General features: G+C 41.0%; 1 pseudogene; it reads right to left on the bottom strand.

Annotated features, from left to right (window-relative positions):
• Positions 1-522: 522 nt before the first annotated feature.
• Positions 523-1,462, bottom strand: LOC108527730 (pre-mRNA-splicing factor 38A pseudogene; annotated as a pseudogene).
• Positions 1,463-7,262: the final 5,800 nt, after the last annotated feature.

The following is a 7,262-nucleotide window of genomic DNA, read 5'->3' as shown; positions in this document are numbered from 1 at the left end:
TAAAAAACTGATGTTGATTATTATTAAAAAGAGATACAAAACTCAGCACCTCCTTCGTTAAAAACAAAGGTTGAGAAACTTGATAAGAAAAAAACTAAAATATTATTATTTATTATTATTATTATTATTCTTAGATGGAACCTCGCTCTGTCACCCAGGCTGGAGTGCAGTGGCACAATCTCGGCTCACTGCAACCTCCGCCTCCCAGGTTCAAGTAATTCTCCTGCCTCAGCCTCCCGAGTAGCTGGGACTACAGGCGCCTGCCACCACGCCTGGCTAATTTTTGTATTTTTAGTAGAGACGGGGTTTCACCATATTGGCCAGGCTGGTCTCGAACTCCTGACCTTGTGATCCGCCCACCTTAGCCTCCCAAAGTTCTGGGATTACAGGCGTGAGCCACCGCGCCCTGTCAAAAAACTAAAGTATTCTTATAGCTAGCTGGGGGAGATCTTAATTCTTCCACATAGACAGATATCCTCATATCCACAGGAGGCCATGTGGACTAAAACCAAACTGAGTCCATTACTCATTCCCTCCTCACCGGCTCTTCTTGTGGCTCTTCTTAGACCTTTCGGGAGACTTTGAGTATCTCCTGTGTCTGTGACTACGGTGATGACCTGGGGACTTGGAACGGGATCTGTGCCGCCGATCTCCGGACCTGCGGCGGTGACGTCTTGGACTCTTGCTCCGATGCCGTTGTCGGCGGGGGGCGGGGTTTCTCCTTTTGGGAGATTCCGCCTTCTAGGAGAGCGACTCCTACTCCCCTTCTGTAGCGCAGTGTGGGAGAGCGACCGGGATAGTCCAAGTCTCCGGAGCTTCTCCGGCGGTGATCAGGTGATGGCGCTCTTTCCAACTTCTCATCCTCCTCTTTTTCCTCTTCATTGGACTCCACATCGTCCATGTCCTCTTCCAGACCACTAACTCGAGGCTCCAGCTGCTCAGCTTCCTCTAATACCTAGCGTTTCTGCAGCCAGAGCAGAATGATATCACAGACTCTCTCACTGTGCAATAGTTCATCAATAAACTCATCAACACGCATCAATTCAAACCCTCCATTTCGGTTCTGGCTCTTGATTTTTCGATAGTCTTTGTACAAAGGCTGCAAGTACTTGTAGCCATCAACTGCAGTGCCTGTCAGCCTCATGTAAAATGCCCCCAGCATGCGGACATACTTGAAATCTTCATTTTTGATAAACTCTACAGTGATATCCTTCTCGGGTTGAATTTGAAGCATCTTCAAGGTTAAACACAGAAAGCGTGTTGGTTTTATGCTGCCACCATAGATGCCACCCACAAAACTTAACTCCATGGCTCTACAGACTACAAGCTCAGCCGTAAGTCCAAAGCACTGCTCTTTCCAGGACTCGGACTCATAGATTCGAGTTCAAATGATCTTCTCTGCCAGATATTGAGAGTTGGTGCCGTGGGTGCTGTGCGCATCCTTCACTGTACGGCTAGCCATTTTAGAATCTTTTACGTAGAGTGTTAATTGAAGAACATAAAAATTTTATAGCTTTCTCAAATGCAGAGTTCCTTAATCAGAATATGATGAAATAATTTCGTTCAGAAATGCTTCATTAATCTGCCATTGTTAGGAATAAGATGATTTTTTAAAAAACTTAAGTTCATTATCCTAAGCCCCTTTTTTAAAAAAATGAGATATGGCCGAGCGCGGTGGCTCACGTCTGTAATCCCAGCACTTTGGGAGGCCGAGACGGGCGGATCACGAGGTCAGGAGATCGAGACCATCCTGGCTAACACGGTGAAACCCCGTCTCTACTAAAAACATACAAAAAATTAGCCGGGTGTGGTGGCGGGCGCCTGTAGTCCCAGCTACCAGGAGGCTGAGGCAGGAGAATGGCGTGAACCCGGGAGGCGGAGCTTGCAGTGAGCCAAGATAGGGCCACTGCACTCCAGCCTGGGCGACAGAGCGACACTCTGTCTCAAAAAAAATAAAAATAAAAATAAAAAATAAACAAATAAATAAATAATAAAAATTAAAATAAAAAAATGAGATGTAAATGTCTTTGATCTTCAATGCTATGCAAAATATGGATTATAAATTATCTTCTATCATTTCTAATCTGAAAAAAACAGATGACCAAGCTGCTTAGAATTGATTGAAGTCAAAGGGTTCAGCTGTTGTGGTTTTGAATGAGGCAAGTTCACTGGTTTTAATGGGAACATTGACTCCTCTACAGGCTGTTCAGAAAGGACAGAATTCAAACAATACAGAATAAAACAGTGTAAAACAATGTCAATGCCTCTTCAGTTATTCCCTTTGCCAAATACTTAGGGCATCAATAAAACTTTGATGTCCTTTTAAATCTTTATAAAACATTCATTCATTCTTTCCCTTTACACACACACACACACACACACACACACACACACACAGAGGGATAAATACATGGAAATAATCTATACATATTTTGTGACTTTGCTATTTTGCTTGAACAGCATCTTGGAGATTTGTGTGTGTATGTACGTATATGTACATACTTTTTCATAATATATACTTCTCTATTGATGGACATTTTGTATTTTTAGTAGAGATGGGGTTTCACCATATTGGCCAGGCTGGTCTCAAACTCCTGACCTTGTGATCCACCCACCTCAGCCTCCCAAAGTGCTGGAATTACAGGCATGAGAAATCACACCCGGCCAAAAATAGTATATAGGTACATAAAACAACCGTGTCATAATAAAATGGGGATCATAGTAACATCAAGATTTGATTTTTATCTATTCATTGAAATTTATTATGTACAGGCCATGTATTCTTTATCTCATTTGAAAATAACAATTAAATGAGGCATACACTACCGTAATAAACGTTTAACCAAGGAAGAATCAGTATCAGGTTAAGTAACAGGCCCAAGTATGTTGTATCTTTGTGCAGCTGAAGACGCATACAAGAAATTCCTAAGTGTAAAATTAATAGATTAAGGGGAACACACATTTTAGATTCTGGTAGATGCTGCTAGTTGTACTCCTCCCACAAAAACTATATCAGTTTAATTCCAGCAGCCAGGTATGAGAGCACACTTCCCCATATTCTCACACTAAATAGTTTAAATCTTTTTATGTTTTTCCAATTTGTATTTACTTGATTATTAAAATTGAACCTATTTTCATGTGCTTATTGGTATTATTTGTATTTTTTTATTATACTTTAAGTTCTGGGGTACATGTGCAGAACGTGCAGGTTTGTTACCTAGTTATACACATGCCATGGTGGTTTGCTGCACCCATCAACCCGTCATCTACATTAGGTATTTCTCCTAATGCTATCCCTCCTCTAGACCCCATCCCGTGACAGGCCTCAGTGTGTGCTGTTGCCCTCCCTGTGTTGATTTCATTGTTCAACTCCCACTTATGAGTGAGAACATGCGGTGTTTGGTTTTCTATTCCTGTATTAGCTGAGAATGACGGTTTCCAGCTTCATCCATGTCCCTGCAAAGGACATGAACTCATCTTTTTTATGGCTGCATAGTATTCCATGGTGTATATGCACCACATTTTCTTTATCCAGCCTATCATTGATGGGCATTTGTGTTGGTTCCAAGTCTTCGCTATTGTGAACAGTGCTGCAATAAACATACGTGTGCATGTGTCTTTATAGTAGAATGATTTCTAATCCTTTGGGTATATGTCCAGTAATAGGATTGCTGGGTCAAATGGTATTTCTGGCTCTAGATCCTTGAGGAATTGCCACACTGTCTTCCACAATGGTTGAACTAATTTACACTCCCACCAACAGTGTAAAAATGTTCCTATTTCTCCACATCCTCTCCAGCATCTGTTGTTTCTTGACATTTTAATGATTGCCATTCTAACTGGTGTGAGATGATATCTCACTGTGGTTTTGGTTTGCACTTCTCTAATGACCAGTGATAATGAGCTTTTTTTCATGTTTGTTGGCCACATAAATGTCTTCTTTTGAGAAGTGTCTGTTCATATCCTTTGCCCACTTTTTGATGGGGTTGTTTTTTTCTTGTGAATTTGTTTAAGTTCCTTGTAGATTCTGGATATGAGCCCTTTGTCAGATGGGCAGATTGCAAACATTTCCTCCCATTCTGTAGGCTGCCTGTTCCCTCTGATGCTAGTTTCTTCTGTGATGCAGAAGCTCCTTAGTGTCATTAGATCCCATTTGTCAATTTTGGCTTCTGTTGCCATTGCTTTATGTTTTAGTCATGAAGTCTTTGCCCATGCCTATGTCCTGAGTGGTATTGCCTAGGTTTTCTTCTAGGGTTTTTATGGTTTTAGGTCTTACTATTTGTATTTTTCCTGTGAATTGCTCTTCCATGTTGTTTGCACAGTATTCTCTTGGATGATGAGTCTTTTAAAAATTATTTGTAAGTGCATAGAGCGGTTACGTACATGCATTTTTTGTCATGTATGTTGCTTTCCATCAGGTGCATGTGTCTGGCTTTGTTTATGATGGCTTTTGTCTTACAGGACATTCAAATTTTTGTGTACAAAATTCTAGTCTTTCCCCTGGTTTTATGTTTTGCTTAGAAGACCTAGTAACCTCCAAATCTTAAGTACACTCTTTTCTATTTTCTTCTTTTATGGCTTGTCTAACTTTCTTTTCATTTGAAATTTTGGTTGTTCATGGCGTAGGATAGACATCTAATTGTATTTTTGCCTGCATTGATTTCAGAGTATGCTAGCAGCGTTTATTAAATAGACCTTTCTTTCTCCCACCAAAATGAAATGCTGCCTGTGGTATATATCAGGAGCCCTTTTCATTTCAAAGTTGCTTAGATATACAATCACTATTTTAAGACCAGGGAAAGGAGTCTCTGGACTGTTACACATGCAGGGATTTGTGTACTTTCAGCCCCACTCTTTTCTTTTTTTTCTTTTCTTTTCTTTTCTTTTCTTTTCTTTTCTTTTGTCTCTGTATTAGTCCATTCTCACACTGCTATAAAGAAATACCCACGATTGGGTAGTTTATAAAGGAAAGAAGTTTAATTAACTCACAGTTCCATATGGCTGGGGAGGCCTCAGAAAACTTATAATCATGGCGGAAGGGGAAGGGGAAATAGGTACCTTCTTCACAAGGTGGCAGGAGAGAGAGAGCAGTGAAACCCTGTTTCTACTAAAAATATAAAAATCAGCTGGGTGTGGTGGCATGCACCTGTACTCCCAGATAGTTGGGAGGCTGAGACAGGAGAATCACTGGAACCCAGGAGGCGGAGGTTGCAGTGAGCAGAAATCACACCACTGCACTCCAACCTAGGTGACACAGTGAGACTTCGTCTCAATAAAAAAAAGAAAGATTAACTTTTAAAGGCTCATGAGATTACATCAAGCCTTTCTGGATGATCCACAATAATATTCCTATCTTAAGGTCAACTGATTAGTAACCTTAATTACTCCTGCAGTATCCCTTTTGGCCTGTAATGTCACACATTCACAGATGTGACTAGGAGGTGAGGGTCATGGGGATCAACATTTTGCCAACCACAATAGGTATATACACATATTAAAAATATATTGAATTGGATCCTTAAAATATGTGCCTTTTACCATATATATATATTGCACATAAATAAGAAGTAAAACTTAGTATATGGATATTTACTTCAAGTAGAACTGATCTGACTAAGGGTCAGGTAATGAGTGATGGGGGTGGGTATTTTTGAGCTGGGACTGAAAAGGTAATTAAGACAGTGACATGGAATCAGGGCAGAAAGGCAATCTGGCAAAGAAACAGTCTGAGAAAAGTCACAAGTCGGCTGGGTGCTGTGGCTTACGCCTGTAATCCCAGCACTTTTGGAGGCTGAGGTGGGTATATCACTTGAGGTCAAGAGTTCAAGACCAGCCTGGCCAACATGGTGAAACCCCCATCTTTACTAAAACTACAAAAAAAAAAAAAAAAAAAAAAAAGTAGCCAGGTGTGGTAGCACGCACCTGTAATCCCAGCTACTTGGGAGGCTGAGGCATGAGAATTGCTTGAACCTGAAAGGCAGAGGTTGCAGTGAGCTGAGATAGTGCCACTACACTCCAGCCTAGGTGACAGAGTGAGACTCCATCTCAACAAACAAACACAAAGCCACAGGTAAGAAGATACAGAATGTACAAGGAGGAAAGAGGAGTTAAGCTGGAACCAGGCAAAAGCATGTGTAAGAGCAGGAAAAATTAAGAATGGAGAGATGGATTTGGATCAGCTTATCTGGCATTTCCCATCAGTCATAGATTGGAGTTGAGTGATTGGAGGCCGGGAAATATTAGAAGACTGTTGCAGGAGGTCAGGCAACAAATAAAGTGGGCCTGAAAAAGCACTGTGGTGTCAGGAGTCAAGGTGCAGTGATGGTCATAATAAAGACTGCAGAAGTTAAAATGAAAGCGACTTTCCAAAATGAAAGGTGGCATTCTGGCTTGTAGTAGAGACTTCTAGTTGTCCCCCAGGTCAGTTCTCCACTTTTCTAGTAATTCAACCCTTCAGTTTTAACTTGGCACTGAGAATAAAGATATTTTTCAGTCTCTCTCCTAGCGAGGCATGACTGTGTAAGTTCTAGTCAACGAAATATGAGTGGAAGCGACATGCAGCTTCCAGTATGCATGCCCTTAGTGGACTCTGGATGTCATGCCAGCGATCCATCTTGGGACATGATGGATCTTGACACTCCCTAGGAATAGTGGAGCAATTAAAATAAAGGAACGTGGATATTTACCACCATGGAGCAGCTCCAGGGCTGCTGAATACAGCTGTGCAGTTGTGAGCACCATTCCCATAGACCACAGTGTGAATGGGACTCTGTAAAGTTGTGCAGTGCACATCCTGCACAACCATACACAGTAACCCAGAAACACCTGTGCAGGTAGGATAGACTGGAGGAGTAAGTCTTGGGAAGCTTTCACCTGGGCTGTTTAAACTACTATTATTTTGGATCTCTGTTTCAGCTTCTGAACCTATATTACAAGTAATACAAGGTTCTGAATCATAGATAGCAACTTGGGTGTTTTAGTGTCCTTTAGCAAAGGAAGAAAAGTCGAAAGGAGTAGTAGTCAAGGGGTGAGATGAACTGAAGATTGCCTGAATGAATGCTGAGTGCAAAGCACTATGGTAAGAGCCATGGGGAGTATAAAGAAAGCACAGTTCCTGCCCTCCAGGAACTTAAAATCTAATGAGGACAAACATATTTATGCCAATAATTTTACAGAATATCACTCTCAAGAAATGTATACTCTAGTGCAGAAAAAAATATGTATTTTATTTTATTATTTTATTTTAATTATTTTATTTTATT

This window comes from Rhinopithecus bieti, unplaced genomic scaffold, assembly GCF_001698545.2.
Source record: "Rhinopithecus bieti isolate Rb0 unplaced genomic scaffold, ASM169854v2 scaffold_3043, whole genome shotgun sequence".
Classification (NCBI taxonomy): domain Eukaryota; kingdom Metazoa; phylum Chordata; class Mammalia; order Primates; family Cercopithecidae; genus Rhinopithecus; species Rhinopithecus bieti.
The sequence above is the reverse complement of the archived record's forward strand: the minus strand, read 5'-3'. Positions and strand labels throughout refer to the sequence as shown.